Source organism: Carcharhinus amblyrhynchos, chromosome 1 (genome assembly GCF_965287045.1).
Source record: "Carcharhinus amblyrhynchos chromosome 1, sCarAmb.v2.hapA, whole genome shotgun sequence".
Taxonomy (NCBI): domain Eukaryota; kingdom Metazoa; phylum Chordata; class Chondrichthyes; order Carcharhiniformes; family Carcharhinidae; genus Carcharhinus; species Carcharhinus amblyrhynchos.
The window spans coordinates 78,082,496-78,094,273 of record NC_137324.1 but is presented as its reverse complement, the minus strand read 5'-3'; positions in this window follow the sequence as shown (position 1 = coordinate 78,094,273).

The window sequence follows — 11,778 nt, the reverse complement described above, 5'->3', positions numbered from 1 at the left end:
GATATAAAATGTCATACAGGGTGTTGCATGCAGCAGTGCCAAGCAATTGTTATTAAATGTGGTTCCCGGCCTCTCAGGCCACATGTAAGCCACGATTCTCCCATCCTGCTGCACTCATTTGTTTAGCGCAGTGGGCTGGGAGATTCTCACATCAGCCAATTTGCAGCATTCGCGCGCCGCTAGCGTCACCCAGCGCCAGATTTCCGGCGGTATCAGATTTGTGCCAGAAGTCAACACGGAGGCACAATGATCATTCAAATGGTAATTTGCATAGAATTTAAATGCGATTAGGGGGCTCGGGACTGAAGTCTCCAGGCCCGCTAGCATCACCCCCCCACAACCCCTTGCCCCCGCCAGAGTGTTTCACTCCAGTGGGGATTACACTAGCTCCAGACTAATGGGAAACTGGCAGCCTGCTGGAGTGAACTGGGGGCAATCAGGATGCCCCCCGGGGGTTGGGGAGTGGGGGGATGCCTCCTGGGCAGTGGCATCCTGGCAGTGCCAGCCAGTGCCCCTGGCACTGACCAAGGGCCAAAGTGCCAAAACACAGGGGTACCTTGACACTGCCCATCAGGCATGGGTCAGTGCCAAGGGGGCACTGCCTAGGGGCAATCAGTGTGGGGGGGGGGGATGTCCTGCTGCCAATCTGCATAAGGATCAGTGGGGGAAGGAGGGAGGGCTGTGAACAGGGCAGGCTGGGGGGAAGGGTCAGTTGGGAGGGTGGGAGGGTTTGTCAGCATGTGGCGGGAGGTTTGGCATTGCGGGGGCATGTCAAGACAGTGGCGGGGGAATCGAGGTGAGAGTAACTGGAGATTAGGGTGGGCCAGGAAGTGGGGTTCAGGGCTGGCCCAGGAATGGTCAGGGGACCAGCAAATGGACCATGGGGCGTTGGAGACCCATCAGTGTGGGGCCACAATGCAGTCACTGATCTTAGCAGTGACAGATCAGCACATGCGCAGTAGCCCGCTCAACGCATTGATTTTAGCCTCTGCAATGGGGATAGATCCTGTCCCTTACACTTTAATGATATTCATGCTGGTGGCTTTTGCCGTGCACAGAATGAGTTCTCTGAACTCCCACTGGGAAAAAAAACAGTGTGAATTCCTCCAGTTTTAATACAATTTCAACAATTAGAATTTTTCTGGGAGAATTCCAGCTGTGTTTTCTGTAGTCAAGGGGATTCTGTGTTTCAGTTTGCCCAAGGTTTCAGCCCCTTTTCAGCGATTCAAAGGAGCTGCTCCTCAACCTCTGGTTGCATTTCAGCTCCTCGCTCCTCATCTTTGGTCACCCGGTGCAGAGAGAACTGAAGAGGGAAAAGGACCTCCTCGTAAGCCTGGCCAGAGTGGCCATGAATAGATCCAAGGAGTGGGGTTGTCCAGCTGACTGTCTGTCACTCTTCCATGGTTACATTCACAGCTGGATGGCCCTGGAGAGAGAGCATACAATGCCCACCAACCCACTATAGACCTTCCAAACCAGTGATCCCCATGGTAGCAGCACTATCACCCCTAAGAATGACAGCTTATTTAGTTAGTTCAGTTTTCTTTCACTGATTTTAGATGTATCACCACACTAGGGGCAGTCACTGTCTGTACCTTTTGTTTTATTAAAAAGAGAATAAAATGTCTCACTTTTTCCACTTGGACTGAGATTTAGTTGCTATAAAAGGAATCTCCCTAGTCATCACAAGAATTTTGAATGAAAAAAGAGAATTATTCAAAAAAATGTTTGTTTTGCCCCATTATACATTCCCACATTGAAAATGTTCTAGTATTTCTCATTGCCAGATCCAGGATTTTCACCCATTGAAATACTGAAGTCTGTTGATCATAAACTGACACCAACAGGATCAAAAGCAAAGAAAGAAAATAAGATAGACTGACTTGCAATTAAGATGTTTCGTTGCCTGAGGATGGTCCAGAGCAATTCATAGCCAATGTAATATTTTTGAATTGTAGTCACTGTCGTAATGTAACACAGCAGCCAATTTCTGCACAGCAAGATCCCACAAACAGCAATGTGATAATCACTCACTCGTCTATTTTGAGTGTTGTTTGAGGGAAAAATATTGTTCTGGACATACACTATTTGGATTCACAGATGATTAAGGGTTACTTGGGTGACGTGGCAAAGAGTTGATGCTCCTGTGGTTGATGGTCCTATCCCACCATCCCAATGTCAATAAGATGATAACATTTAAAAATAAAGAGCTATCATTCGCTGCATCTTACACTCATAACTATTGATCACCTTAGAACGTTTGATGTTTGTTAACAGAATTGACTTTGATTGGTCTTCCTGCAGAAATCTCTTAGCAAAATCATTTCAGTCAGAGGGGTCAATTTTGCCTCTCGGAATGATGTATGACAGGTAATACTGATTCAGCTTCCTTTATATAGATCTCACAAATTTCACTTCCATTCAATTCATACAAACTACAAAATTAACAGATAAAATATAAGTACTGCAGTGGACTGCAGCAGATCAAGAAGGCAGATCACCACCACCTTCTGAAAGGTAATTAGAAATAGGCAATAAATTCTGACTTGCCAGCGAAGCCCACATCCCATGAATTAATAAATAGGTACATGTTGTTTAGTAACCCCTGTTGGAATTTTTGTGCGAGTGGATGGCAAGGTGAGGGCGGGTTCCAGCCTCACGGAGTTCACTATGGTTAAATATTTACTCCAGTCTTAAAGTTACAAAGCCAATGCTCAGAATGGACCAGGTGGATCCAAGTCCATTTCCACACCCAGTGTCGAAGGTCACATCTCAGGACTAACAATGAGGGTGAGATATTGAAGAGTTAATAATGCCTGGGGGGACTCTCACTTCCCAGAATTTATTGCCTATTTCTAATTACCTTTCAGAAGGTGGTGGTGATCTGCCTTCTTGATCTGCTGCAGTCCACTGCAGTACTTATATTTTATCTGTTAATTTTGTAGTTTGTATGAATTGTCAGTAAGGATGGGCAAAATGGAAGAAGCTAAAAATAAAAAAATGGAGGACATAAGAAGGACTCTGCAGGAAAGCCAAGAACAAAATAATAATGTCCTTGTAAAGGAAAACCAAGGAAAGGATAACCAAAAAATTCTGTTTCATTGCTCATTTGTTCTATAATGGCATTGCTATGCAATTGTTTATAAAGTTAGCAATCTATCAACATACCTGTTTTCCAATAAATGACAAAATAACATTCATCTAATCTTAAGAAAGATTTTTCTTAAAATAAAGCAGCAAAACATATTTCCAACCTGTAATATCGTAACAGGGAGCTGTAGGAAAGCAAGGTCAGCTTTTCAGGTGCCCAAGGTGTGAATATTGGATGTGACCTGCCAGAAATATAAACCGGAACATAACATAGCTGAATACTGAGGGAATCTTCTCAAATGCTGAGAATATACTTTGCAGGACTGCTGGTTCTATTGATGATAACGTAAATATCTCTGTCCACTTAGCCATCCTTGTATTCATGTACATGAGTGACAGAAGTTATTCTTATCACAGTAGGATCCACTCTTTAAGGAATAAAATCATAACCTACACTAAAGTCTGAACAGTTAGAGCCATTACATAACTTCTGCACCAAATATTGAAGCCAAACTAAAAGGAGAAATTTCCAGTTAAAATGCAGAGAATTTGTTGAAAGTAACAGCTTTGCTTTTAATTATTTGAGGGCTTGCATTAAGGTTCTGTTTTGGCAATGGAATAAAAATCCCCTTGGCTCCCTCTCAGACACTAAACTGATCTCTGCTGTAATGTAGAATACACTCTCAGCAGAGTCATCACAGAACACAAGTGAAATTCTGAAGGTACACCTCTGATTAGATTTCAAACATGGTTCTGAAGTGCTGAATGCAGCACAATTTTCACATGACCACAATATTTCCTTAGGAAGGCCACAGAGGAAGATGCTCAGGCCAGCCAATGGATTCACCGAAGAAAGATGCAAAGGCCAGCCTGTCAGCAGCTCCATCCCTACCAATCAGCTGCAAGAATCCACCACACGCAACACATCGGCAGGAATTTTACCGCCTCGCCTGCCCCAGAATCAGGGTGGGCGAGGTTCGCAGAACGGCATTCTCAGGTGCGATCTTACGAGCCTCGGTGGGCGAGGCAGTAAAATTCCAGCAATTGTCTACATGTTCCTACTTTGTGCCACAACTAAAGATGCCATCATCTAGCCACTCACCTGTACATTCATTCACACAGCTCTTCTGGTTGCCTCCTATCGAAGTTACATTGCCAAAATTGTACAACATCAATATCTTCATGCACAATACCTTTGTGCATTGCAGGGAACCTCAATTATATAAGATTGATTTTCTGTCCATTAGAAATAAATCGGGCAGAAATCCCAGATTACACAGCCACCATTTCCTGTCATTCATTTCCATTGAATATTGTAACTTACTGGTTATGAAGCAGCGTGGAATCACTCTGTAAGTAGGTTTCCTGGCTCCAAGTTCACCAATGGTGCAAGTGCATGATATTTGAAGTCTTAAATCTATTCTAGTGCTCTTCCTTAGGTGTTACTTGAGTTCATGAGATGACTGGAGTTACCAAGCTTACATTCTTATTGCGATCATTACACTTGCTGGAGCACATTGGCATTGGTGAGGCCGCAGCTGGAGTACTGTGTGCAGTTTTGGGCGCCGCACCTGCGCAAAGATATTTTGGCCTTGGAGGGAGTGCAGAGGAGGTTTACTAGGCTCATACTGGAGTTGAGGGGGTTGAGCTATGAGGAGAGGCTGAATAAACTAGGCTTGTACTCGTTAGAGTTTAGAAGAATGAGGGGAGATCTCATTGAGACGTATAAGATGATGAATGGGATGGATAGGATAGAGGTGGAGAGACTCTTCCCGCTCAAAAAAGACAGTAGGACTAGGGGGCACAGCCTCAAGATAAAGGGGGGGTGGTTTAGAACAGAGTTGAGGAGGAACTTCTTCACTCAAAGGGTGGTGAATCTCTGGAATTCTCTGCCCGTTGAAGTGGTGGAGGCTGCCTCGCTAAATATTTTTAAGACGCGGGTTGATGGGTTCTTGATAAGAGAGGGGATTAAGGGTTATGGGGAGAGGGCGGGAAAGTGGAACTGAGCCACAACAGATCAGCCATGATCTTATTGAATGGCGGGGCAGGCTCGAAGGGCTAGATGGCCTACTCCTGCTCCTATTTCTTATGTTCTTATGTTCTTACTACAGTGCAGTTTGTGCGATTGTGCATTTGGCACTGACCTCTGTGGATTACCTTCTTCCCTGAGTCTAATCAATATGCTTTGAGGCTTTCTCAATTCAGTTATTAATAATGGCTCCTTTCTCTGAAATATTTTGACAACTACATTTCCACTGCAAACATAGGGGCTGGGATTTTCAACTCTGAATTTGGAACCAGCCACAGGTTCAATTCTGGGTCATGATCCCTCACAGCATGCTCCAGGGACAGCCAGAATTTTGCCAGTTAAGGTGGTGGGTGGTCTCCTGAGGTTGGCAAGTCAATGGGAGGCCCACCAACACGGAAACATTGGCAGCCCCACCAGCTAAGGTGAGAACTGTTGATTCCTAACGCAGAGAGAGAGAGAGAGAGAATGCCTCAACATGGAGGCACTCTCTGAATATGAGGTTAGTTCTTTTGAAATTTAATATTGCCACAGCTGCCTGGCAATGATACTGTGAGGGCAACAATAGCCCTGCCCCCCACCCCAAAGCATAGCTATTGATTGATGTGTTTTTATGATATAAAAGAACCAATCATTGATAAGAGATTAAGCAAAAACATTGTGTATTCATTTATTCAGACTCGCTACATATACTACAAGATCAGATACATATGTGAACAGGAAGCTTGAAGACAACAGCAGCAGAGCTGGCTGTGTGGCGCTCATCTCAAAGGTAAAAGAGCAACAAAACTAGATTGCATGACACACTTCCCTTCTAGTGATGTCATGGCTTAAAGGTACATTCCGACAGCCTCAATTCTGACCCAGCAGTTATTATGTTTCAGGAGAGGTTTCTCACGTGATCCATCATCACCCAGATTCCCCCCAGTTCTCTGCTCTGAGACCATCACATTGGCCATGATCAGGTCAATGTGGTCAATGTGGGCCATCTGCGTTGTGGACAGAAAACCTCAGTCACCATGGGAATGGGGCCTTAACAGACCCTGTCATTAACATTGATGGGTCTGGATAAACTGCCTGCTGCAAAGGAGTGGATCACCAATCTGATTCTAAGCTATCTTTATAGAAAATGGCTCAGGGTCAGGATGGTGGCATAAGTGGAACCTGCAGGCAGTGATGTTCCCATGCATCTACTACCCTTGCCCTTCTAGGTTGTAGCAGTCGAAGTTTAGAAGGTGTTGTCGAAGGAACTTTGGTGAATTTCTGCAATGCATCTTGTAGATGATACACACTGTTGCCACTGTGAGTCAATGGTGGAGGGAGTTAATGCTGGAGGTGGTGAAAGGGGTGACAATCAAATATGTCCTGGATGGTGTCAAACTTCTTGAGTACTGTTGGACCTACACCCATTCGGGCAAATGGAGTGTATTCCATCATACTAAGTTGTGATTTGTAGATGGTAGGTGGCTTTGGGGAGTTAGGGGTTGAGTTATTCATCACAGAATTCCCAGCCTGTGACCAGCTCTTATAGACACTGTCTTTACATGGCCAGTTCAGTTTCTGATCAATGGTAACCACCAGTATGTTGATTGTGGAGGACGCAGCAATGATAATCTATTTGAACAAATAAGGCTAAGAATATTTATTTCAATACATCACATTTCATACTAGTGTTGTGAAGAGTGGGTTACTTTTGAAGAAGTATGATGGTATAATAAACAGGGCAATAACTGCAAATCTGACACCAAGTCACCGAACTTCACTTGACCCACAGTGTCAATTGACCACACTCCAAATATTTCAGATTAAAACATTCACAATCAAAGTTGTCTCCCCTTGAAAACCAACAGGTCAGTAAACGGGCAGTCAGCTTTTCCCCATGCTCACCTTCCATCTCTGACCTTGGAGATTTCTTGCAGCCAGAAGTTCCTTTAAGTGGGCATGTCACTTTAAGAGCTACTGATCCTCAGCTATCCCATCTGCACCAGATGTAGTACCCCCTCCACTCAACCTAAGCTGACCTCACTGAGTGGGGTAGGTCCAACTGGCTTCTGTTAGGGCACAAAGCCTCAGAGGGATTGGTCTTTAAATCTCCATAAAGGATCAGAACACTGATGGACACATTACAATAATATCAATGCAAACTAATTTAACAAAAATATAAAATACAAAATAAATCTTACAAAATATTGGCATTATATTGTATTTGAGTGCCATCTAGTGGTGATAAATAAATTGTCACCTCCATGGGTTTATGAATACAACACTGAAATTCCATGGCTGTTCCAGTAGGCTCACTTAAGAACTCCAAGAAATGATTAAATAATGTTTATCTGAGACACACCTCTAGTTATTCATGCACTAGCCATAGCTACTTGCATGATGGCATCTCCCACTGATATCTCAAATTCTGATGTGGGTATGCCGGCGTTGGACTGGCGTAAACACAGTAAAAAGTCTGACAACACCAGGTTTTAGTCCAACCTATTTATTTGATAATATACTCACAAGCTTTCGGGGTTAGCCCCTTCGTCAGGTGAATGACCCCGAAAGCTTGTGAGTATATTATCAAATAAATAGGTTGGACTAAAACCTGGTGTTGTCAGACTTTTTACTGTCTCAAATTCTGTCAGGGTCAGTGTTGGAATTCGAGGAATGCTGTCCAAGAATTGTCAGGATTCTGCATAAAGTACATACGGAGAAAATGTTCTCAATGCTGGAAGATTCAAAAGTTAGCTGCATAAGCTCTTGAAGAGAAATAAATAGATTTCAGGACTATGGGGAATGGACAGGAGGCGAGGGACCAATTGAGTTGCTCTTGCAGAGACCTAGCATAGAGACGATGAGCTGAATGGCTGCTTCTGTGCTGTAATCCTTCTTTTTTTTTGACTCATTGCATTTTTACATACAAACATACAAAATAGGTGCAGGAGTAAGCCATTCAGCCCCTCAAACCTGCACCACCATTCAGTAAGATCATGGCTGATCTGTTGCTAATCCCATATTCCCATCTCCCACCAGTAACTTTTTATTCCCTTGCCTAACAAGAATCTTTTTACTTCTGCCTTGAAAGTATTAAATGACCTCATCTCTACTGCCTTCTGAGGCAAAGTTCCAAAGTTAGAGAATCATAGAATCCCTACAGTGCAGAAGGAGGTCATTCAGCTCATCAAGTCTGCACCGAACACAATTCCACCCTGACGTTATTCCCATAACCCCTCATATTTACCCTGCTAATCCCCCTGACACTAGGATTAATTTTAGGATTAACCTAACCCACGCATCTTTAGACTGTGGGAGGAAACTGGAACCCCCAGAGGAAGCTCATGCAGATATGGGGAGAATGTGCAAACTTGCCACAGTGTCCCAAGTAAAAAGTCTGACAACACCAGGTTTTAGTCCAACCGATTTATTTGATAGTAAACTCACAAGCTTTCGAGGGGACTCCCTCTTCGTCAGGTGAATGGAGAGTTCTGGCCTCAGACAGAGCATATAAAGCACAGACAGTTTAGAGATTACTGATTAGAATGCGAATCTTTACACCTAACCTGCTGTTCAAGTCCTAAAGTGGCCGACAATGTGTGTGGAAGGAACACTGATCACAGGTTAAAGAGATGTGTATTGTCTCCAGACAGCACAGTGAGTGAGGTTTTGCAAACCCAGGCAAGTCATGGGGGTTACAGATAGTGCGACATGAACCCAAGATCCCTGTTGAGACCATCCTCATGTGTGTGGAACTTGGCTATCAGTCTCTGCTCAGCGACTCTGCGTTGTTGTGTGTCGTGAAGGCCGCCTTGGAGAACGCTTACCCGAAGGTCAGAGGCTGAATGCCCGTGACCACTGAAGCGTTCGCCAACAGGAAGGGAACAGTCTTGCCTGGTGATTGTCGAGCGATGTTCATTCATCCGTTGTAGCGTCTGCATGGTCTCCCCAATGTACCATGCTTCGGAACATCCTTTCTTGCAACGTATCAGGTAGACAATGTTGGCCGAGTTGCAAGAGTATTTACCATGTACCTGGTGGATGGTATTCTCACGTGTGATGATGGTATCCGTGTCGATGATCCGGCATGTCTTGCAGAGGTTGCTATGGCAAGGTTGTGTGGTGTTGCAGTCACTGTTCTCTTGAAGACTGTGTAGTTTGCTTTATATGTCTTTATATTTGTCTGTGCTTTATATGCTCTGTCCGAGGCCAGAACTCTCCATTCACCTGACGAAGAGGGAGTCCCCTCGAAAGCTTGTGAGTTTACTATCAAATAAATCGGTTGGACTAAAACCTGGTGTTGTCAGACTTTTTACTGTGTTTACCCCAGTCCAATGCCGGCACATCCACATCATGACAGTGTCCCAAGGCCAGAATTGAATCCGGTCCCTGGTGCTGTGAGGCAGCAGTGCAAATCACTGTGCCACCGTGCTGGCCCTCTGAGAACCCTCTGAGAGAAAGGGATTCTCCTCATCTCTGTCTTATAAGGGCAATTTCTAATCTTAAAACAGTGCCTCTTAGCTCTGGACTCACCCACAAGGGGAAACAAACCTTTCCACATCCATCTTGTCAAGACCGCTCAGCATCTTGTACACTTCAATCAAGTCACCCCTCACTCTTCTAATCTCCAGTGGAAACAAGCCCAGTCTGTCTGACATTTCCTCACAAGACAACACACTTGTTCCAGGCATCAATATAGTAAACTTCCTTTGAACCACCTCCAATCTGTTTATATCCTTTGTTAAATAAGGAGACCAAAGCTGCACACAGTATTTGAGATGTGGTCTCATCAATTCCCTCTATAACTGAAGCATAACATTTTACTTTTATGTTCAATTCCTCTTGTAATAAAGGATAGTATTCCATTGGCCTTCATAATTATTTGCTTACTTGCATATTAACTTTTTGTGATACTTGCAGGGAACACCCAGATATCTCAGCAGCTCAGAATTCTCCAGTCATTCTCCATTTAAGTAACACATTTTTTTATTCTTCCTGCCAAAGTGAATAGCATCATATTTTCCGATGTTAAATGCCATCTGCTAGATTTTTTCTCACTCAGTCAACCTATCTATATCTAACAATACCTTAAGTCCCTTCATCCAAGTCATTTACATAAATTGCAATTTATTTGTTAGCCCACAGATCCAACAATTTGCTCAATACCATTCCTCTTTGAAGGAAATTTTTCTGAGTTCCTCCCTTCCATCCATTTCCTGATTTATAGGTATTTCTGGGATGTTACTTGTGTCCTCCATTGTGAAGATCAATGCAAAATATTTGTCTAATTCATCTACCTTAATTCTACTTTCCATTATCAATTCCCCAGACACACTTTCTGTGAACCTGCACTCACTTTGTTAAATATTTTCTTTTTAAATATCTATCTCTTTCTATCTATCCTTATATTCCTAGCTAGCTTTCTTTTGCATTCTGACTTTTCCCACCTAACCTATCTTTTTGTCATTCTTTGCAGTTCATTATATTCTTTCCAATCTTCTGATCTTCCACTCACTTTTGTGCAAGTATATGCTTTTTCTTCCAGTTTAATACTGCCTTTAACATTTTTAACCAATAGCTTTTATTCTCTACAATAACCTTTGATGTGGCACCTTATCAAATGCCTTCTGGAAATCCAAATACAGTATGCCTACGGGCTCCCCTTTGTCCACAGTGCAATAATAATAGAATCATAGAATCCCTACAGTGCAGAAGGAGGCCATTTGGTCCATCGAGTCTGCACTGACCACAATCCCACCCAGGCCACATCCCCTTAACCCCATGTATTTAGCCTGCTAACTCCCCTGACACTATGGGTCAATTAGGCATGGCCAATCAACCTAGCCCATACATCTTTGGACTATGGGAGGAAACCAGAGCACCCAGAGGAAACACACACAGACACTAGGACAATGTGCAGACTTTGCACATACAGTAACCCGAGGCCAGAATTGAACCCAGGTCCCTGGCGCTGTGAGGTAGCAGTGCTGTGCCACCATGCCGCCCTCCTTCGAAGAACTCCAATAAATTGGTTAAACATGATTCTCCTTTCACAAAACCATGCTGACCCTTCAAGACAGTCATCCTCCAGAAGTTACGGCCGTCAATGACTGTTGCCCAGTTGTCAGTGTCAATGTCCGCAATCTTAATATCTAGCTTGCAGTGGAAGTTTGGGCACCCGGGAGATTGTGACTCAGTGATCAGTTAACCATAAAGAAAATCTCTAAGTATATAGTTACTATCTATTTGATGAACATGGCTGAGCCAGTGCAGCTGTTGGTGGATGAGCAATGTCTGTAACACAATCCAGGACTTCTGAGTTGGTGATGAGGATACACCCGAGACAACGAAGAGGAGTCTGCTGAGGTCATAGACCTGGCAGACTCACAGTTTGACATTCTCAGTCACATTGTAATTGTCCCACACTCTCGTATTCAGCTTGGACATAACAGCTGCAATTTTTTGTCGTTTGTGTTGATTTAAGGTGAATGTGGAGCCTAGGTATGTGAAGCTATCAACAAATTCAGTGGCATATTGTCAATGCTGATAGATAAGGTATGGCAACATCCTGGGCCATGACTTTGGCTTCCTGATCCTGATAGTCAAAACAAACTTTTTACACGTGCGAGGGATTCTGTCTATTTGCCACTGAAAGTGTTCCTCAATATGAAACGTCAATG